This window comes from Macaca fascicularis, chromosome 7, assembly GCF_037993035.2.
Source record: "Macaca fascicularis isolate 582-1 chromosome 7, T2T-MFA8v1.1".
NCBI classification, from domain to species: domain Eukaryota; kingdom Metazoa; phylum Chordata; class Mammalia; order Primates; family Cercopithecidae; genus Macaca; species Macaca fascicularis.
The window spans coordinates 52,457,653-52,480,928 of NC_088381.1; the positions used below are offsets into that span (position 1 = coordinate 52,457,653).

General features: G+C 45.7%; 1 long non-coding RNA gene across 7 annotated transcripts; it reads right to left on the reverse strand.

The window, feature by feature from the left end:
• Positions 1–1,305: 1,305 nt before the first annotated feature.
• On the reverse strand, positions 1,306–22,473 carry LOC107130254 (uncharacterized). 7 transcript variants are annotated; one of them, XR_010588175.2, is made up of 6 exons: positions 22,354–22,473; positions 21,600–21,768; positions 19,775–19,824; positions 18,361–18,535; positions 3,823–3,958; positions 1,306–3,137 (listed from the first exon to the last, which is right to left on the reverse strand). It is a non-coding gene; the product is annotated as an uncharacterized lncRNA (long non-coding RNA). The 7 variants fall into 7 exon arrangements; XR_012415200.1 differs by having other exon boundaries at positions 1,306–3,958; positions 18,361–18,532; XR_006699366.3 differs by having other exon boundaries at positions 1,306–3,958; positions 18,374–18,535.
• Positions 22,474–23,276: the final 803 nt, after the last annotated feature.

Below are 23,276 nucleotides of genomic sequence, written 5' to 3' on the forward strand. Positions count from 1 at the left end.
GTGCTGTGTCTCACCAACACTGGCAGCTGGGTTTGGGCAAAACCTCCTGCTAGATCTAGAAAACTGCTAGATCTAGGAACCTTAGTAGTAGTAGACGTTGGTGAGTGTTTAGAGTTCTCCCCTGGGATTAATAAGTACACAGAATTCCCCTGCAGGGATTGATACCCATACACAGTATTCTGCTTAACAGAGACCCTGGTGGTGCTGATGAGCACCTACTCCCCACGCTCCACCACACCTTCAGGGGGTCCAGAATATCCATGCCCACCAGAAAGTCAGGCTCTTCTTCGGGACAATATTAGACTCTAAAAATTATTATTATTTTTTCAGACATAGGGTCTCACTCTGTCACCCAGGCTGGAGCGCAGTGATACAATCATAGCTCACTACGGCCTCCAACTCCTGGACTCAAGTCATCCTGCCTCCTTAGCCCGCTGAGTAGCTGGTACTACGAGTGTGCACCGCCAAGCTCAGATAATTTTTTTTTTTTTTTTTGTAGAGAAAGGGCTTCACTATGTTGCCCAGGCTGGTCCCAAACTCCTAGCCTCAAGTGATTCTCCCACCTCAGCCTCCTAAAGTGCTGGGATTCCAAGCATGAGCCACCACACCCAGCCCCCTGTAAATTCTTAACTCACAGTCATCTCCATCCTAAATTTGATGAGTTTAGATCTTCTTCCTTGTGTCTCAATCATTCCATCAGATTTTTCAACATATTTTTGCTCTTTTCTAAACATGTAGACAGTGTTACGTCATGTACTGACAAATAAGGATTATCAACAGACACACGTAATGCCAACGATCCCACGGCTTTCCTGGGAAGATGAGTCTCCTGCCCCCTCCTTTGCAATGTCTTCCAGATTTCATCTCCACTGTACTTATAGAAATGATGTTCTCAGCCCTCCACTCATGTCCCCCGACCGATTCTGGCAGTCAGGCCTGCCCCGGGATCCCCACAAATCTGACAGAAATTTATGTGACCTCTTTGCTAGGTCTCACTGGTTATTAGTGAATATGTGGTGTGTTATCTTCTCTTAACTACCTTGTCTTTGGGGGCAAATGCAAAGCAATTCTGTACACCTCACCTCTCTCCATCCAAGCCAAGCCAAGCCAAGGGCCAGAGTCCTCGGGTGACTGTCCTGCCCTGTGATCAGGCACACTTTCTGGCTCTGCTACAAGGCAAACTTGACCTTCTTGTTTCTGCCAGCCTGCAAAAACATTAACGATCAACTATTGCTGAGACCAGCTCCGTCAGGGAGACCCTAACCCAGTGGTGCTAGAGGAATTAAAGACACACACACAGAAATGTGGAGGTGTGGAGTGGGAAATCAGAGGTCTCACAGCCTTCAGAGCTGAGAGCCTTGAACAGAGATTTACCCACGTATTTATTGACAGCAAGCCAGTGAAAAGCATTGTTTCTATAGATTAGAGATTAACTAAAAGTATTCCTTACAGGAAACAAGATGGGCCAAAATAAAGGGATGGACTCTGGCTAGTTATCTGCAGCAGGAGCATGTCCTTAAGGCGCAGATTGCTCATGCAATTATTTGTGGTTTAAGAATGACTTTAAGCAGTTTTCCGCCCTGGGTGGGCCAGGTGTTCCTTGCTCTCATTCTGGTAAATTCACAGCCTTCTAGGGTGGGTGTCATGGCCATCACGAACATGTCACAGTGCTGCAGAGATTTTGTTTATGGCCAGTTTTGGGGCCAGTTCATGGCCAGATTTTGGGGGGTCTGTTCCCAACAAACTATCACAACCTTTATGCCACATTTATCAACCTTAAAGGGATGCCTGGACTTTGAAAGCTTTTTAGCATGGTTGGCTGCCCAAGAAGTCAAAGACCAGACCAGCCAATTGTGTCAAAGTTGACCTCGTTCTTTAGAGCCATAACTAATACTTGTTTGTTTGTTTGTTTATTTTGAGACAACGTCTCGCTCTGTCACACAGGCTGGAGTGCAGTGGTGCAATCTCAGCTCACTGCTACCCCTGCCTCCGAGGTTTAAGCGATTTTCCTGCCTCAGCCTCCTGAGTAGCTGGGACTACAGTTGCATGCCACCATACCTGACTAATTGTTTTGTATTTTTTTTTTAGTAGAGGCAGGGTTTCGCCATATTGGCCATCCTGGTCTCGAACTCTTAACCTCAAGTGATCCACCCGCCTCAGCCTTTCAAAGTGCTGGGATCACAGGTGTGAGCCACTGTGCCCAGCCTACATTTTTATTAATATGTTTTAAGTCACTGTGCTCAACTAAGCAGTAAGATTTGGAATGTGATCGACAGTTCTTACTTTGGGGCATCAAGGAAAACTTCCAGCTCAGTGAACAAACAGGCAGTTTAATGTGGTATAGAAGAGTGGCTTTCAAACTGGCTTCACGATAAGAAATTCATGTTAAATGATAACCCAATGCATGCACGTGTGCACGCGTGCGTGCACGTGCACACACACACACACACTCCTACATCACTGAAACAGAATTATCTTCAAGCAGTGCTGCACTAGAGGAAAATGCACATGAAAGTGATTTCTTAGGAAATATTCCCAGGGAAAAGAGAGAAGTGAGAAAGTAGGAGTAGAAAGAGGCCACGTAAGGGTAAAACATCAAGTCAAGTCCCACGGAAGGGAATTTTGATTCATTCCCACAGAGGGCTTGGGGGAACATCATAGATCACACCTCAAAGTCATCCCAGTGAGACGGCAAAAGAGCTGGAGTATGTCTGTCCCCACCCTCATCAGTCATTGGTTAAGGGCTGTGCCGGGAGGGAAGGGACACAAATTCTCAGGTGCTTCTGGCTCTCTTGCACCTTCCAGCAGAATGCTGGCTTCTGTGAAAGAATGCACACTGGAATCCAGCTGGTCTACAAAGAGATGGCAGAGGGATCCCAGATGACATAGGTAGAGCAGGGGCAGCTTCTGCTACAGTGCCCTATATTGCTTTTGTTTTCTGATATTTTTCACAGCAAAGCAAACTTTCTTGTTGCTCTGCTAACTTTGTTACCGCTCACCCATCTGCCTTCCATCTTCCAGCATTTTGTTGCTAGTTCTTGTCTGTTGTTGCCTCTTCTGTTCTCTTTATCCTTCCAGTTTTTATAAGATTGTTTTTTATTTCTTTTCAGTCATTTCAGAGAGGCTTCAGGATGGAGCTGTGATAAACACATGTGTTCAGTCCACGATGTTTAACAGGCACTGCCTCCTGATTTTTCCATATGAATTACTGAAGAATAGGTAGCAGACTGTCTTGATGCCCTTCCCCATGTCCCCTGAACTGAGCTGACCTGACCTGCAGCTGCAGTGAACTTAGGAATCCTAAGCATGCTGACGGCTTGCCCACTCAAGCACCTGCCTCATTCTGCTTCTCTGAGGATTTCTTCCAGTACAACAAAAGCTTGCCCAACCTTCACAAGGCATCCTAGAATTGCTGGGGACAGAACACCCCTCAACCCATGAAGGATGAGGATCAGTGGATTAATATCCAACCATCCCATACCTTGGTGGGACTATTATAAGGCATTCTGTGTGGTTCCTCAGAGGTCCCAAATGGGAATGAGCCCAAATTGCCCACAATAATAACCCATTCATCAATTCAGTTTTCTGTTTCACCTCTCTCACTTTCCACACTCACTCACTTGCTCTACCTGGGATCCTCTCCAAGAGAGACTCTTGTATCCAAAGCTTTGTCACAAGGTTTGATTTTGGAGGAAGTCAAATTAAGGTAACGGGTACTGGAAGTGACTATAGAAAGTATATTCTCAATGGTATGGTGGCAACAAAAACCCCACTGGTGGTGGTAAGGTGGTGACAAACCCTGGCACTTCGAAGATTCCATACCTACACTTGACCCATGGTGTACGTGGATGAGGTAAAGGTGAAAGAGAAGCTTAGCTTATGCAGTAGTGCTCATCCTCCTGAAGGATGTGGGGTTGTGATAGTCACAGGAATTGAAGAGTTGTCTTGTTCTTGTTAACTGCCTTAGAAGAATTGGGAAAAAAGAAAGACAGGTTTATATCATCCAACTATCCATTCACAGCATAGCAGTGAAAGCCAGAAGGCCTCCTTGGAAGGATCTAAAGTGATCTCCATTTCCTTAGCCAGGTATGGTGGCTCACGCCTGTAATACCAGCACTTTGGGGGGCTGAGGCGGGTGGATCACTTGAGATGGGGAGTTCAAAACCAGCCTGGCCCACATGGCGAAACCCCGTCTCTACTAAAAATACAAAAATTAGCTGGGCATAGTGGTGCACGCCTGTAATCCCAGCTATTTAGGAGGCTGAGACAGGAGAATCTCTTGAACCCAGGTGGCAGAGGTTGCAGTGAGCCGAGATCATGCCACTGCACTGCAGCCTGGGTGACAGAGAGCCAGATTCCGTCTCAAAAAAAAAAAAAAACTCCATTTCCTGCAACTGGGGGCAGACTGTTCTAAAAAATGACACTCAGGGGTTCACTGCAAGAGTAACAGAACTACAAAGCCGACTGAAGGCACAGTCCAGGCAGTCCTCTGATGTAAAAGACAAAGCCCTAGAGGAAGGAAACGGTCCCTAGAACTACTGGGGTGCAGGCAGGCATCTGGGTAGACATGCTTGAGAACCTTGAACCCCTACATTCCCTGAATCCTCCAGTCTAGAAGTATCTTGCACCCCATTAGTTGAAGAGAACAGCTTCCCACTGCCTAGAGACTCTACACAGTCCTCCTCTGAAGCAGACACCTCCAAGATCGCTTCAAGGTCTGCTACTGCCTGCCCTCATTGCATCTATTCCAAAAACTAGGAACAAGTCTCAGCAGGCCCTGAGCAGGGCAGCATAGTTCTTGCTGTGAGACATGTGGCAGGTTGTATTTTCTAAAGAAGGCTGCAACAATATCTCTCATCCCAATTGCTTTGCTACGATGCAAACTTGTCATTCTCCTACGAAAAGATGAAATCTAATTTCTTTTTTCTTTCTTTTTTTTTGAGACAGAGCCTTGGAGCCTCGCTCTGTCACCCAGGCTGGAGTGCAATGGCACGATCTTGGCTCACTGCAACCTCTGCCTCCCAGACTCAAGCAATTCTCCTGCCTCAGCCTCCCAAGTAGCTGGGATTGCCGGTGGCTGCCACCACGCCTGGCTATTTTTTTTTTTTTTTTTTTTGTATTTTTCGTAGAGACGGGGTTTTCACCATGTTGGTCAGGCTGGTTTTGAACTCCTGACCTCAAGTGACCCGCCTGCCTCGGCCTCTCAAAGTGTTGGGATTACAGGTGTGAGCCACCGTGCCTGGCTGAAATCTAATTTTAATCCCCTTGAATCTGAGCTGGACTTTACTTGCTTTGACCAGTAGTGTTCAGAAGGGATGCTGTGTGATTCTCACAGCTGAGACATAAAAGGTGATGAAACTTCTATCTTATTCCTGGGGACAGTTGCCTCTGTGGCATTGAGCTACTGTGTAAGAAGACAACCTACCCTGAGGCCACCATGCTGAAAGAAAGCAAAGCCACATGAACACTGAGTAAGCTGGTTGCTTTAGCAAGATCCTTCATACTGATAGTGAATGTGTACTTCTATCTTTCTCTTGTGAATGCAAACTATTTTTGCAATAGTCTCACACTAAGTGCCAAAGACTTGTTTTCGTTGAATGCATTCTCTTTATCATTCACGACCTGGTCCTAGGAATTTGTTAAATGCTCCTCATTTCTGTTACAATATAGTCTGCAGTCACCTTGATCATCTTGACATTCTATAGAACATAATCCTGGCCCATTATATTAATGACAGAATAATAATTGGACTTAGTTTTCAGGAAGGAGCAAGTATTCTGGCTTGAAATACTTCATGCTGAAGGATGAGAGATAAACCCTACAAAGTTCTGGAAGCCTGCCACGTCAGGGAGTATTTTAGAGGCCCGAAGATCTAAAGGTATGTTGAGACGTCCTATCTGAAGGAATATTTTACATTTCCTACCACTAAGAGAGAGGCACAGCACTTGCTGAGCTGCTTTGAATTCTTGAGGCAAAAGCAAAAACAAAAAGACACAACAAAACCAAACCAAAACTACCCTTGAGAGTAACGCTCTGATCCATTGTATCAGAAGACTATTGGCTTTGAGGAGGTCAGAGGAAGCATCTGAATAGCCTTGTAAACACTTAAGGCATCAATTTAGAAATGACACCTCGCATGGCTGGGTCATTGTCCTTGAGGATGCAGTATGTTTGCTGAACCAATGATCACCATATGCAATCACTGTGCTGTTTCCCCAGCATCTCGAATACACAGGAACGCTAATTAAAGGGTGCAAGTAGGATGGACTTAAACACACTCCCTTTGAGCCACTAGTGGAAATTATGTTTTTAATTCTTATAACTTCAGGCTCTTCCTGATGAAAAGCCTTGGTCTCAGGGTGTGTGGACAGAGGGAGACAGTAAGCTTTTCACTGCATCAATACAGTGTCACCTGAGGACTTGGGCATCTCCATGCTGTCAGATCAGCAGGCAAAATGGGCATGATTACACTGGCAGGGGTGACTGACTTTGATTATCTTGAAGAGTTGGAGTTGCTGCTACACAATGGGCCCAAGGAGGAAGATGTCTAGAACTTGGGGGATTCACTTGGGGACCCCCTAGTATTTCTATGCCTGATGATAATAGCAGAGAAGCAAGTGAAGCAACCATGGCCTGACAAGGGCAAGGTAATCAAGGCTCAACCACTCAGAGATAAAGGTGCAGTCATTCACTGAGCAAGCAACGATGACTAGTGGAAGTGCTAGCCAAGGATTCGGGAAATCTAGAAGAGGTGGTGGAGCAGAGGGATGATGAGTATAGATTATAGCCTTGGGACCAGCTGTAGCAGTGAAGATTGTGACTTGTTCCACATATTCTTCTATTTTCAATCATTTTTGGAGATTGCAGCCAGCTACAACCCTGAAATGTCAGTAACAGAGCAAACTCAGGGTGGGCATGAGAGGATCTGCTGAGAGCAAGGAGTGAACACAGTAGTCACTACTGACACCCTGCCCACGGCCCACCTGTTAGTTCCCCTGTAGCTTGCAAACATGTCCATACACACTGACATCTTCATACCACGAGTGCCGTAACTCTGCTTCTCTGCTGAGGCCCTTCTCAGCCCGTAGTGAGAGTAGCCTGGAAGTGCTGAGGGCATAGTGCCCCCAAGGTCAACCTTTAATCAATAAGGTTCAAGAGTTAGAAGATAAGCACTCCCAACTTCCCCATCCCTCAGTGAATTCCTCCTGAGGCATATTCTATATGGTTTCTCAGAGGCTCCCCAGTGGAAGTGAGCCCCAGTGGCTTAGGAAAATTGAACCTACTAATTAAGGTACCCCCTTTTAATTTTTCTCCTTTCTTCCTCTCCCTTTCCTCACTCCATCCCATGAAGTTCCTGAGATCACCAAATAAACTATCTGTAATCAAGTCTATCTCAGTCTGCGTTTTGGGGAACCCAAACAAAGATGTAAGTTTTCATCATAAGTTTGCCTGTCTACATTTATTTCTTATTTGCTACAAATATTAGTAATTTTCTTGACAAAAGTAATATGCTGTCAGTTGATAGGCCTAAATAATACATACTTGTGGTGATACCTGCAGTAAAAATGTGAAGAGCAATTTTTAAAAGTTATTTTCACTAGCTTATGAAAAATAAAGAAATTGAACTTTGAAAAAAATGCAGCAGTACATCCTAACATCATATAAAGAGGAATATTTTCATAACTGTAGAAATGGTTGGCAGGCTGTCAACTATCCAGGGATTATTTTGAAATTGCTGTCATTGGCCAACTACTATGACCAATGAAATCAACATTTTCATGATGCAGGCAAAATAAACATCAAAAGTCAAATTTAATAGGTGTACGTTTTCCTTTAAAAGTTGTTGAACTATCTAGGATACTCAGCCCTTTATTTTTCATTTTACAGCAGAGTTTTTACATATGCAAATACACATACACACATTTGCATTCAGACATACATGCACATATCTTTTTGTATTTTAAATATTTTCAAAGTGTAGCTCTATAGACTTATGCATTTTAACTTTGGTAATGGATGCAGTATTCCGTTTGGAATCCAGCTTTTGAAGAAATTCATGCTGAGGGCAAGTATATAGTAATTCTTTATCTCTTGCATATTAGGAAACCCTTCAGGAGGGATATTACTAAGACAAATTTAGAAAGACCTCCACATTCAGAGACAAAAATGTCAGTGGCATACTGAGAAAGCCAGTGAGTGGTCAAAAATCAGGAATAAACAAGCTTTGCTCATTTGAACCTATATAAATATTTGTTGAATACATCCTGTTTGTTTTCACTTTTGATGGGATATTAGTTTGTGAAACCAAATGATATCCAGATTCTTTCTTCCCATAGGCTTATGAATACCCAAATATGGCATATTTGCCTCCATATTACAGGCTTCGTTGAACATCAATTGTTTCTCTCTACCTTTCTCCATTTCAATCATGTGATTCTAGTGTGAACTTCTAATTATGGACCCCTGATCTCTCTGTTTCAGTCATAGGGCAGGAACGTTGTTAATTACCATGCATCAAGCACTGTCTTTCATAGAGGCTATGAAAGCTAAACCAATCAGAGGCCTTCCCCAGAATTCTGAAGTGGAGTTCCATAGGGAGGAAGAGCTTTCTATTCTAGTGATGATGTCTGGAAGCAGCCATGTACCTCCACCACATGGAGAAGGCTAGTATGAAAGAATGATGTCGAATTGTACAGACACATGATACAAAGTGCCAAGTCCCCAGTTCTAGAGCTGGAGAATCCCACTGGCCAAATCTGTGCCCCCTGTCTTCTGGGGCTTGGTCCTTCTCTCCTCCCACTTTCTGGGAGTGCCTCTTGTATCTCTCCCTTCGTTCCTCTGTGGTGCTCAAAGTAAGCCAACGTGGGTTCCCACTGTTTACAAACAAGGGCTCTGATAAATGTGCTGCATTTACTTTTGTTATTTTATCAAATAGTTATAAACTCAACTGCTTAATCTGCTGCTTTTCCTTTTTGATATCTCAGTAATTGATTTCTAAGGAATAAACGGTATCTTGCTGGAATTGTTTTCACCTGTTGCTCTTTCACCCAGCCTCACCCAGCTCAGATATTGACTAAAGCTGTTCAACTCAGCTGACCTGGCTACGGAGTACAGAGGTAGGTGGGCACCATGGCTTGGGTGCAAAAGAGACCTTAGTGCCCCAAATTGTAATGTTTGGTTACCAATGCCTAAATGCTATCTATATTTTGGGACTGCATGATCAATTCCCAGGATACCCTCACCTTTTTACCCCAATGATAAAAACCAGAGATCTCAACAAAATAGCTCTTATCTACCATGCTGCAGACAGACTGACGATTCTTTTTTTCTTTCTTTCTTTTTTTTTTGGAGACACAGTCTCACTCTGTTGCCTAGGCTGGAGTGCAGTGGTGCGATCTCGGCTCACTGCAACCTCCACCTCCTGGGCTCAAGCGATTCTTCCACCTCAGGCTCGTGATTAGCTAGGATTACAGGCGCACACCACCGTGCCCATTTCATTTTTGCCTTTTGTATTGTTTGTAGAGATGGGGTTTCACTATGTTGCCCAGGCTGGTCTTTGGTTCCTGGGCTCAAGCAATCTGCTCACCTCAGCCTCCCAAAGTGCTGGGATTACAGGCATGAGCCACTGTGCCTAGCCAACAATTCTTACAACTATTTTTTGTTACAATTCTGAAGACCTGCTTCAATGTTGGTTTTAGGGTTTTGTTTTGTTTTATATTTTGCTGAGTACTTGCTTTGTTTTTAATCATTTTAGAGCCATTTTGAGGATGCATAAACTTCAACTGTTCTTTAATTGTCAATTTCTCCAAATTAGGCTGGGCGCAGTGCCTCACGCCTATAATCCCAACTCTTTGGGAGGCCTAGGCGGGTGGATCACCTGAGGTCAGGAGTTCAAGACCAGTCTGACCAATATGGTGAAACCCCATTTCTACTAAAAATACAAAAATTAGCTGGCGTGGTGGCGTGTGCCTGTAGTCCCAGCTACTCGGGAGGCTGAAACAGGAGAATTGCTTTAATTTGGGAGACAAAGGTTGCAGTGAGCCGAGATCGTGCCACTGCACTCCAGCCTGGGTGACAGAGCCAGACTCCGTCCCATTAAAAAAAAAAATTCCAAATTTTAGGTTTAAAAGAGGCAGTATCTGATTGGCCTCGCTTGGGTCATGTGGCCACCTTCGCTAGAAGATGTGCAGGGCACACCCAAAAATGTTATCCACTGGGGAGTGTAATTCTCTCTAAGGAAAGTCAGCTGCTGTTGGTAAGAGGAATGGATGCTAAGCAGTAAAATAACCACAAATGCCCACTACAGGGAGCATATGAGTATTTTCACCAGAGCTAAGCAGAACATAATTGGATAGTAACTGCTTCCTAAAACACCACATTCACCTGCCATATACAAACAGTTGAGACTACTTCTCTTGAACTTCCCACTTTCATTTTTCACTTCATTTAGCCTAAGGCAGGATTCCTGGTTTCTTTTTCCCTCCCTTATTTATTACAACAAAAAAAGACCACATTTTCTTTTTTCTTTCTTTCTTTCTTTTTTTTTTTTGTTTTTTGTTTTTTGAGACGGAGTCTTGTTCTGTCACCCAGGCTGGAGTGCAGTGGCACAATCTCAGGTCACTGCAACCTCTGCCTCCCAGGTTCAAGCAATTGTCCTGCCTCAGCCTCCCAAGTAGCTGGGATTACAGGCACCTGCCACCACGCCTGGCTAACTTTTTTCTATTTTTAGTAGAGACGGGGTTTCACCATGTTGGTCAGGTTGGTTTTGAACTCCTGACCTCGTGATCCACCCTCCTCGGCCTCCCAAAGTGCTGGGATTACAGATGTGAGTTACCATGCCTAACCAAAAACGGCCACATTTTCTAAAAATTTCAGAAGAAAATCTTCCTTTAAAATATTAATAGATTTATCTTGTCCAATGTGGAAAGCTATGCATTATATACTGTTAAGTAATAATAATCAAGCAGCAGAATAGTATGAAATCTCATTTTGGTAATTAAAAAAAATTTTTTTAAAATTTTTTAGAGACAGGGACTTGTTAATGTTGCCCAAGCTGGAGTGCAGTGGCTACTCACAGACATGACCATACCACACTACAGTCTCAAACTCCTGGCCTCAAGAAATCCTCCTGCCTCAGGCTCCCAAGTAGCTGGATAAAAGATTTTGAAATACAAATATAACTGAATATGTACCAAAAAGTCTTCCTAGGTATGCACCAAACATATAATGATGGTTTGGTAAGCAGAATAATGGCCCCTCAAATATGTCCACATCTTAATCTCTAGAATCTTATTTTTTTTTTTTTTTTTTTTTTTGAGACAGAGTCTCGCTCTGTCCCCCAGGCAGTGCAGTGGCACGATCTGCACTCACTGCAAGCTCCGCCTCCCGGGTTCACGCCATTCTCCTACCTCAGCCTCCCGTGTAGCTGGGACTACAGGCACCTGCCACCGCGCCCAGCTAATTTTTATATTTTTAGTAGAGATGGGGTTTCACCGTGTTAGCCAGGATGGTCTCAATCTCCTGACCTCGCGATCCACCCATCTTGGCCTCCCAAAGTGCTGGGATTACAGGCGTGAGCCACTGCGCCTGGCCAATCTCTAGAATCTTTAAATATGTTACCTTATATGACAAAAGGAACTTTGTGGATACGGTTAAATTAAGATCTTGGGATGGGAAGCTTAGCCTAGATTATTCAGGTGGGCCCAATGTAATGACAGGGGTCTTTAGAAGTGAAAGAGGGTGGCAGAAGAGTCATTTCAGAATGATATAGTAGGAGAAAGATTCTACCACCATTGCCAGGTTTGCAGATGGAAAGAAGCCACAAGCCAAGGAATGCAGGCAGCCTTAGAGGCTAGAAAAGGCAAGGAAATAGATTCTCCCTTAGAGTTCCAGAAAGGAACTCATCCCTGCCAGCATCTTGATTTTCATCCAGCGAGATCCATTTCAGATTTCTGACCTCTAGGACTAGATAATCAATTTGTCGTGTGTATTGTTTTTTTAAGCCACTAAGTTTGTGATAATTTGTTACAGCACCAATGGAAAATGGATGCAAGTGGTTGCTCCTGAGAAGTGGGCTTTTTGGGGGCAGGGATGTAGGAGGAGAGATCAATGTATATTAATACTTCCAAGCTGGGCATTTTTGCAAGAATATATTATTTGTAAGTTAGACACTAGTATATATAGTTTTGATTATACTATACAAATAAGTTAACAACATATTTTCAGAAGGGTTTACTGAATTTGCTGAAATTATCAGTTTCCCTAAAAGAGATTTGCTACTTAATGTTCATAGATATTTTTAAACAAATATAGATTTGTATTAAGAAATGTCTCAGGCCGGGTGCGGTGGCTCACGCCTGTAATCCCAGCACTTTGGGAGGCTGAGGCAGGTGGATCACGAGGTCAGGAGATCGAGACCATCCTGGTCAGCATGGTGAAACTCTGTCTCTACTAAAAATACAAAAAATTAGCTGGGCATGGTGGCACACGCCTGTAGTCCCAGGCACTCAGGAGGCTGAGGCAGAAGGATCACTTGAGCCCGGGAGATGGAGGTTGCAGTGAGCCGAGATCGCACCACTGCACTCCAGTCTGGCGACAGAGCGAGACTCCGTCTCAAAAAAAAAAAAGAAAAAGAAATGTCTCTAGCTGTGTGGACGTGTATATGTATCTGTATGCATGTGTCTGCATGTATACACACCGTATTTATTTATTTGACCAAGATGAATGCACGTGTTCATTTGTGATCATTAAGGGAGCATTTTGCTAGGGCAGCAAGCTCAAAACAAATCACCTGTTGCCTCTGACAGCTGAAAGCCAGATGATGCTGAGGATGGCTGGAGAGGTCAGCTGTGACTCTTTTGCTGAACTGTTGGACAAGAGTAGGCTTGAAGTTGATAACCTCTATTCCTCTCCTGGGCAGTGCTTCTCAAACTTCAAAGAGCATAGGAATCACCTGGAAATCTTGTCAAATGCAAATTCACTTCAGCTGGGCTGGGTGAGATTGCCAGTCCATACATCTAACAAAGTCCCAGGTAAGCCGATGCTGCTGGCCCACTGACCACCCCCTGGGTAACAAAGCTCTATGGCAGTGGTCTTTACACTTTGCTGCATAATAGAACCACCGGGAGCACTTTCAAAAATCCCTTGCCCATGCAATACCCCATACCAATTAAATCAGAAAATCAGAATCCTTGGGAGTGGACTCCAGGCCCCCAGGTAATTCTAATGTGCGGCTGAGTTTGAGAACCAGAGGTCAAGCACAGAGATTCTCAAACTGGAGTTTGAATCGGGATCACTTAGAGGGGTGCTGGGCATCACCCTCGAAGTTTCTGATTCAGGAGTTCTAGGGTGGAGTCCAGAGGTTCGTGATATTAGAGACAGAGGGAGAGGAAGACGGAGTTGGGTGCAAGAAAGAGAGAGAGGTGGTGGAATGAGCAAGAGAAGGAAAAAGGGAGAGGGGAGGAAAAAGGACAGGTTCCTAGAAGAAATAAGACAAATATTCACATAAACAGGAAACAAGATTAACTATGACACAAAGCCAAGAGAAAGAATCCAAATATTCTGGGGGAGAAGACTTCCAGCAGAGGTGATGAGAGGTGCTCCCAGGGGTGTGGAACTGATGACCAAGAAAAGGGACTGGATTTAAGGAACGCTTTATGAAGAGGATCTCCAAGGGTTGGCACTCAAACAACAGCTGGGATGTTGTCACACAGAGATGGGACAAGGCTATTCCAAGCCAAAAGTTCAGGAGCAAGGGCCGGACATGGTGGCTCACACCTGTAATTCCAGCACTTTGGAAGGCCGAGGTGGGTGGATCACCTGAGGTCAGGAGTTCCAGACCAGCCTGGACAACATGTTCTCTACTAAAAATACAAAAATTAGCCGGGCATGGTGGCATGTGCCTGTTGTCCCAGCTACTCATATTCAGGAGGCTGAGGCAGAAGAATTGCTTGAACCTGGGAGGTGGAGGTTGTAGTGAGCCAAGATAGAGTCATTGCACTCCAGCCTGGGGGATGCAGCAAGACACTGTCTCAAAAAAAAAAAAAAAAAAAAAAAAAAAAAAAAAAATTCAGTAGCAAAAGGTGAATACTCGAAAACATAGGCTGTGTTCAAGAAACAGCAAGATCTGGTCTAGAATGGAGTGGGGATAGAGCATGGGGGGCCGGGGGCAGGAGCAGGCTGCAGGGGAGATCTGGGCCAGGTCCCATAGGGCCGCAGACTCCAAGCAGAACATGGAGGTCATGCTTAATTTAGTAGACAATGGGAAGCTCATGAAGGTTTTTAAGCAGGAGCACCCTATCACTCAGGAAGGAGTGAAAGAGCTACAATGAAGGGGCAGAGGCTGAGGCTGTTTGGTAGCAGCTGCAAGAATTCAGGTGAGAAACACCAAGTGCCTGGATTAGGGCTGGGTATGGAGGTAAAATGTCCTTAGGAAACATTCACAGATAGAGATAAGCTCTGCCACTTAAACTGTTAACATAGGTCTGATCTTCATTAGAATTAGAAGATACATGAATTGTGAGTGCCTAGAAGTTCCTGCTAGATGAACATTAAACAACTACAGTCTAACCAGTTCTGGAAACATCCCGAGCTGGGTGAATGTGTCCAAAGGTCCCAAGCTGGACAATTAGAATAGAGGTCAAGCAGCCTTATGTCGAGTACATGTTTAAGAAGGAATGAAGACAAATGCACAGACTCCTGTGAGCAATCATGAGGAAGGTCAGGGGCATTTGTTAAACAAAGACCAACAAAGACAATCTCAGAGGCAGAAGTCGGGGACAGACAAACCCATGCACCTGGGATGGTCCCCAGTGGGCCCCATCTTGGGTGCCCAGTGAAAGATGAAAGGCACAAGCCAGGTGGGAAGAGCTGTAATCACCTCTGACGCCTGCTGAGACCTGAAACTCTGCTCTGTGCCTCCCCAACCAAATAATAACCTGAGGCTTCTCCTCAGCCCTCCACCACTCTCTCCTCCAGAGTATCTGACTGCAGATCCAAAGTTCATGACAAACTGGTCGCCTCCACTAGGAAGGAAGCAAAGACAGCTGTAAAATAGGATGAAAGTTTGCTTATTTTAATAGGAAGAATAAAATTAAAAGTTTTTTTTTTCGGGGCCAAAGAAAATCAAGTACTTTGCTTCAAGCAAAACTGGGATCTCTATGCAGAAAGAGACAGGTCTGAGTTTGACTCCTGGCTCCATCACTTAACAGCCGTATGAGCTTCCTGAACTTGCATTTCCTATCTGTGAAATGACAATGCCAGCCACTCACAGGCTTCTTAGTGAGACAGGCATGAAGGTGCCCAGGGCAGGGCTGGGTCACTGCGGGCCTTCGGCATCAGTCCCTTTTGCCAGAGGGCAGCTCTACTCATTCTCCCAGTCCCTGGCAGTTGTCACAGTCTCTGCCCTAAACCCCCTTCAGTTTCCTTCTCTTCTCTTCTCTCTTCTGAATCCTCCAGGCCAGATGCTCTGGAGTTAGCCACTGTCTTAATTCCATCTGCATCCCCTCCTTCCAACACCCAGTAGGAACTGTCACTTAAAATCATACATGTGACAGGCCGGGTGCAGTGGCTCACGCCTGTAATCCTAGCACTTTGAGAGGCCGAAGCAGGAGGATCATGAGGTCAGGAGACTGAGACCATCCTGGCCAACATGGTGAAACCCTATCTCTACTAAAAATACAAAAAATTAGCCGGGCGTGGTGGCACACGTCTGTAGTCCCAGCTACTTGGGAGGCTGAGATAGGGGAATCACTTGAACCCAGGAGGCAGAGGTTGCAGTGAGCTGAGATCATGCCACTGCAGTCCAGTCTGGCAACAGAGCAAGACTCTGTCTCAAAAAAAAAAATCATGCATGTGACAAAATGCTTAAAACATGGGCTACGTCTTCAGACACATGCATTCAAATCTTGGTTTTGCCTGGTACAAAGACAGCGATCTTAAGGGATCTCTGGTGATAATCCTGCTTATCTTCCAGGGTGGTGAAGATTACATGAGTTTTCCGTATTAAATGCCAAGCATATTTCCTGGCTTGCAGAAAGAGCTTGGGAAATGCTAGCCATTGTGACTTTCAGTTCTTTCTCACATGTGTCCCATCTGGGGCTGACCACCATCACTGCACACCTTCCCAGCTTCCCGGCTGCTCTCCTGTCCCTACCTCTCACTACCCTAATCAAACCTACATCCTGTTGCCACACTCCGCTTCCTCCCATGCCCCTTGGGCCCTAGTTCAAGAACCGGCTGAGGCCAATGACATTCAGTCCAAACCCTCACCCACCCTTCCCCTAAACTCTACTTCCTACCACTTCCTAAAAACACACTTGCCACTCCAATCAGCCAGCTCTCCTGTCACCCAAAGGTATAAACTACCTTGGCTCTGCCCTTCCCAGCTTCTGCTCAGCACAGCTCCTCTCAGCTGCTTGCTCCTTGCCCTATGCCTTTCCAAATTCTACTCCCTTCTACAACCTCCTGCTTTGGTGTCACCTCCTCCAGGAAGCCTTCTCTGACCTGACCTCTCCACTCCACGCTAGCTTCTCTGAACTTCTGTAGTTCTCATCAGCACAAAGACAGCTATATCCTATGAACCCTGAGACAACTCTACTGGCACAGGTTCATCTAAAGTAAATATTTGGCGATCAAGTGAGTCCAGTTTAAAACGGAAAACCAGGAGGGAGACAGGGCAGTTAAACAGCAGGTCGGGATCCCAACACTTATTAGTAACATTGGAGACAAATAGAGTAACTATTGCAAAGAGCTCAAGTTTCCAATTACTATTTTTTTTTTTTTTTTTTTTTTTGAGACGGAGTCTCACGCTGTTGCCCAGGCTGGGCAGTGGCGCGATCTCGGCTCACTGCAAGCTCCGCCTCCTGGGTTCCCGCCATTCTCCTGCCTCAGCCTCCTGAGTAGCTGGGACTACAGGCGCCCGCCACCGCGCCCGGCTAATTTTTTGTATTTTTAGTAGAGACGGGGTTTCACTGTGGTCTCGATCTCCTGACCTTGTGATCCGCCCGCCTCGGCCTCCCAAAGTGCTGGGATTACAGGCTTGAGCCACCGCGCCCGGCCTCCAATTACTATTTTAAGAGCCCAGGATGACTTCATACCACAGAAAGTCTCTAGTCATTAGCTGGGTTACTTGTCATTTATGTTGGTTTCATAAAGATAATCACTTTGAAAACATCAGATTGTTTTCTCTAATTCCAGGAACTATTTGGATGTTTCTTGCACAACCAAGTGAAGGTGACAGAGTGTGGTTTGCAGGGGTCTCCAGCACCTCCCTGTGTAACTTCCATCAGCTTTCCAACCTCTCCAAATATAAGTAAAAACTGTGCTTACTATGCAAATGCAGCTCTAAGCCCCTCCTACACCACAGTTCTGGAGCTGACACTACACACAGTGAGGACACTAAAAGGCTGATGAGTACACTGACTGCCTACAGACAGAGCAAAGGGATGGCGCTGTCCCCCACTCTGTCTTGGACACCACCTTCTCCTCTGAAACAACACACTCCTCCACCTTGGAAGGGTGCTCCCATCCTCTCCCTATGAGGTTGTATATCTCACCACTGTCCCGAAGGGTCTGGGTCAAGTCTTCCACCAGGGCTGCTGCCTCCTCACTGTTTTCAGGCCAATGCTCTTGCAGCCAAGCCTGAATTTCCTTGGCAACACAGTCAACATCTGCTCCTTGGTGTGTACCTCTGGCCTCAGCCAGTGATGACAGAGCTCTCAGAGGTGGCCGAGTACATCCTGCAGTCCCCTGCTTGCCTCTGCCTGGGGGCTGCCCTTGCCGGCACTCTGGGGAAAGGGCTCAGACTGAGGGCTATCCTCCTGCAGTACAGCTACCTGCACCCAGGAGTCATCCTCCAGGATCATTATGGTGACCTCCTCCTCTTGTCTTTCTTCCTCTTTGACAGAGCAGAAGCATCGCCATCTTGGGCAAGCCTATTCTAAATCCAATCAAAAACCTAAATCCAAAGGGCATCAGCCTAATGGCTAAGGTCAGCATGACCATAAGCCACAAACTAACATCTCTCACCAGAAACATTCAAAACTCCTTCCCAACCAGAGACATGCTAGTCCTGAGACAACCCACCTCTTGCCGGAAAGATGTCAGCCCCAAGATAACCTCCCTTCTGCCCAGAGACGTTCCAAACCTGCCAAAACTTCTGCCCCACACAGAAACATTCCAAGCTTGTGATAAGCACCCTCACCCTAAAACCAATATATACTCTTAGTCTGGAAGAGAAAGGGCTCCTGACTGAAATTGGCCAGAAGCCCCTCTCAGATTTTATCTAAAGTAAACCTGTCTTTAACTGTCTAGCCGTAGTTCATGTTTTTTTTTTTTTTTTAATCTTTCTTTAACTCTTACACTCTTGAGGCACCTGGACTAAGGGGCTCAGCGGAGTGGTCACTTTCAATATCTCTGTGGCCATCATCCAAGGTCCTGGGGCAATCACTTAGGCTTCAAGCCTTGAACCTCAGTCTTCTCCAGCCAGGCTCTGGGGTAAGACACCTCCCTCCTCAAATCGCAACAAGTAGTCCTGCTGAGAAACAAAAAAGAGAAACATAATCACTAAGTAGACTTTCCTAAAGCAATCTAACTCACAAGAGCCCAGGTCAGACCACCAGGTGGTCCTTACATATGCAAACCAACAGATGCTTCCTGTTGCTCTTAAAGGAAAAATGACTTATTCCTGAAAACATCTCTCTCTGTGGTAAGAGAAGTTAAGAAGTATTACAAGTGGCCAGGCGCAGTGGCTCACGCCTGTAATCCCAGCACTTTGTGGGGGCTGAGATGGGTAGATCATGAGGTCAGGAGTTCGATACCAGCCTGGCCAACATGGCCAAACCCTGTCTCTACTAAAAATACAAAAATTAGCCGGGTGTGGTGGCATGCGCCTATAGTCCCAGCTACTCAGGAGGCTAAGGCAAGAGAATCACTTGAACCTGGGAGGTGGAGGTTCCAGTGAGCCAAGACCACGCCACTGCACTCCAGCCTGGGCAACAGAGCAACACTCAGTCTCAAAAAGAAAAAAAAAAAAAGTATCACAAGCACAAAAAATACAGCATTGTTCCTTCCAAAACACCAGAGAATGAGTATCAGAAATGCAAAGTCCCCAGGAAAACCCATGACTGAAATACTGAGGACTCTCCTAAGTCAGCTCTGACTTGCACTGTGTGACCTTGACCTAACATACAACTTAGTCACTCAATCTCTGTGACCACTGAATAAAGAGAGATAATAACACTCATCTTTTTATTCTTACGGGGGCATCTTAAGGATTAGCAGTGGATCAGATATCAAAGCACTTTGAGCTTCATTGGAAGAAAGGCAATATCTCGACTGCATTATTACCATACTTCATGAAGATTAAGACATGCTCATATATCTCCAATCCAGTCTTGGCCCCTCAGTAATTTATCTTAAAAATGTTAGATATAAATTCCAAATTTATCTTCAAAGAATCAATATGTCAGTATGTTCAATTCTTTGCCTTCTACTTTTAAACTTAACTTCCTTGCAAAGCAATCTTTTTTGCCTATTCCACCCTGACTCATTCAGATTACCTGCTACCTGCTCCACCCTGACTCATTCTCCACCCTGCATAACCATTTTTTTCCGGCCAAAGCACTCACCCTGTCACTCTCTTTAAATTAGCCAATTGGAATTAGTTTAGCCTGTGCGGTCTAACCCTAGCCAATAGGGGAACAACACAGCAGCAAGGGCCATGTGTGTCAGGGATAAGAACCCCTTCCCCTCCCTGGTCCAAGTGTGTGCTCACCATTGCTCCATCTGTAAGGGCGCACCCTTCTATAGAAGTAACTTGCCTTGCTGAAAATTCAAAAGAAAATTTTATATTAGAGTGCTATTTCTTTTGCGGCACCAAAACTTTATATATAACAACAACAAAAACCCATCTTTGCAAAAAGAAATTTATTTGCAAGGACACAAAACCACAACATCATTTCTAATTCCAAAAAATTGAGTCCTTAAGAATCCACCAGCAGGGGAATGGCTAATAAACTACAGCACATCCGTATAGTAGCACATATCAGAAACTGTGGTATAATAAAGGCTACCTTTGGGTGGTAATGACAGGGAAGGGGCTCAAAGGAGTCACCTGGGATGCTGGAAATTTTCGATATCTTGATTTGGCAATGGTTGCATAAGAGCAAACATGAAATTTAACATCTGTGCATTATACTATATGATTTTTTAATATTTTAAAAATTATGGGCCGGGCGCGGTGGCTCACGCCTGTGATCCCAGCACTTCGGGAGGCCGAGGCGGGCGGATCACAAGGTCAGGAGATCGAGACCACGGTGAAACCCCGTCTCTACTAAAAATACAAAAAATTAGCCGGGCGCGGTGGTGGGCGCCTGTAGTCCCAGCTACTCAGGAGGCTGAGGCAGGAGAATGGCATGAACCCGGGAGGCGGAGCTTGCAGTGAGCCGAGATCGCGCCACTGCACTCCAGCCTGGGCAACAGAGCGAGACTCCGTCTCAAAAAAAAAAAAAAAAAAAAAATTATGCTCACAAAGATTACTAATCACTAACGATTTAAGATAATCCTTCTGATATGAAAATAATGGGTAAACGTCACTGGGCATGGTGGCTCACGCCTGTAATCTCAGTACTTTGGAAGGCTCAGGCGGGTGGATCACAAGGTCAGGAATTTGAGACCAGCCTGAACAACATGGTGAAACCCTGTCTCTACTAAAAATACACAAATTAGCTGGACTTGGTGGTGCACACCTCTAATCCCAGCTACTTAGAAGGCTGAGGCAGAAAAATTGCTTGAACTCAGAAGGCAGAGATTGAAGTGAACAGAGATTGCACACGGCACTCTAGCCTGGGAGACAGCCTGAGACTCTGTCTCAAAAAAAAAAAAAAATTAATTAATTAATTAATTAATTAATGGATAAACACAAAACCAGCAAGGCAGAAAAACCACAGACACAGTAAGTCCCCAATTCCCTTTAAAAATGAACTCATACACAGGAAAAAAGAACCAGATGGCAGTTAGAAAATATCGAGAGCAGTGGAATTGCAAACGACTTAAAATAAATATTACGAAAGCAATACAAAATTATTTTTAGGCCAGGTACTGTGGTTCATGCCTGTAATACCAGCACTTTGGGAGGCTGAAGAGGAAGATGGCTTGAGGCCAGTGTTACAGGAAAGGGGTCCGGATCCAGATCCCAAGAGCGAATTCTTGAATATCACACAAGAAAGAATTCAGGACAAGTCCACAGTGCAAAGTGAAACCAAGTGTATTAGGAAGGCAAAGGAATAAAAGAATGGCTACTCCATAGGCAGAGCAGTCCTGAGGGCTGCCAGTTGTCCATTTTTATGGTTATTTTTTGATGATAGGCTAAACAAAGGGTGGATTATTCATGCCTCCCCTTTTCAGACCATATAAGGTAACTTCCTGACGTTGCCACGGCATTTGTAAACTGTCATGGCACTGGTAGGAATGTAGCAGTGAGGAGGACTAGAGGTCACTCTCGTCACCATTACCATTTTGGTTTTGGTGGATTTTGGCCGGCTTCTTTACTGCAACCTGTTTTACCAGCAAGGTCTTTATGACCCATATTTTGTGCTGACCTTCTATCTCATCCTGTGACTTAGAGTGCCTTAACCATCCGGGAATGCAGCCCAATAGGTTTCAGCCTCATTTTACCCAGCTCCTATTTAAGATGGAGTTGCTGTGGTTCACACCCCTTTGACATCAGGAGTTGAAGACTGGCCTGGGCAACAGCTTGAGACCCCGTCTCTACAAAAAGGAAAAAAAAAAAAATTAAAAATTACTACATCATAAAGACTCAGATGACAATCCCCCTCAATAAAAAGGTGGGGGGAAAGTAGGAAAAAAAGCTTAAAAAGAAAGAAAGATAGAAAGAAAAAGCTATTGGGAAAACTGAAGCTCTCAACATGTATTTTACTCAAACGACTAGAAGAAAGAGTGGCATATGGTAAAAGAGAACCCTTCCTACTTGGGAGCCTGGGAAAACTGTGCCCGGTTAGCTAAGTTGCCGTCTGACTTGGGGCATCACACGTCCCTTCTGAACCTCAGTTTCCCCATCTGTAAAACGCGTAGGCTGCGCGGGATGTCGTCGAATGTCCCTTCCCGTCCAAAGTCTGCGCTTCCAGGTAGGAGAGGCAAGGAGAGCTCCACCAAGGAGAAGCGTCCGGGATGGTTCGCGGAGCGCAGCCGGGCGCCTAAATTGAGGCTGCCCGGGCCCGCGGGACACGAAGGGCGACCCAGATGCCCCAGCCCAAACAGGGCTGCCGGCAGCTGGCTCCAGGCCCGCTATTCCCTTGCCTCGGTCTACTGCCCGGGGTCCGCGCGGCTCCAGACCTACATCTCCAGGTCACCTCTCGGGATACCAGGTCCTGCGGTGGCGGCTGCTCCACGTGCAAAAGTGCCCCCGGCCTTTTTGATGATATGCTAAACAATCGACCCGGCCCCTTGCACTCTGGCTCAAGCCCGTGGAGCACGGAGAGTCCTGGGCGGGACAGGTCCGCCCACCGCCGCGCTCATTGGCTGCCGAGAACGGACCTGGGAATTCTGCCTTTCTATTGGCGGAGACAGCACCCAAAGCCGGAGGGCGGGAAGGAGTCTGGGCCCAACGCATTGTGGGAGACGTAGTCCGCCCGGAGACGAACCGGACCAAGGTCCCCTGAGCAGGGTTGCAGTTGATAGCCTGGGCAGTGCCCGCAGGCCAGAGGCAGGAAAATCCGCAGACCGGCCGTCAGGACCCCAGTGTTGGCCAGAGCTGTGACCTGAGACAAACCGTTTCACTTCTCTAAGTCCTCTGTGTATTTGTCTATAAAAACTGAAAGGTGGATGGACGGATTTGAAGGTCGTTTTCAGCTACGAACCCGTGGCAAGGATTATTGTTAGGCGCCCCCGACCAGCGAGAGAGGACCCTGGGCAGGAAGGGAATCCATGCAGGAAAAATCCCTCATCGCCCAAGACTGGCGCCTGTTTCCCAGTTTGCAGCTGTACACATGCACCCGGCCTTGGTACACCGCTTTGTTTTCGCACGTGGTATACCTGTGTTCGGAGAAAAGCTCTGCCCGCCTCCTCTGCCGTGGAACTCCCATTCTTTCAGCTCCTCCTTGGTGGAGCCTGCCCTGTCATCACCTCCCTAGGCAGAGACACTGCTCCAGCACACCTGTTGGACGTCTTTTAAATTTTATTTAAAAAAAGTATATATATATATATATATATATATATATACACGCACATAGAGAGAGAGAGGGAGAGAGCGCGCGCGA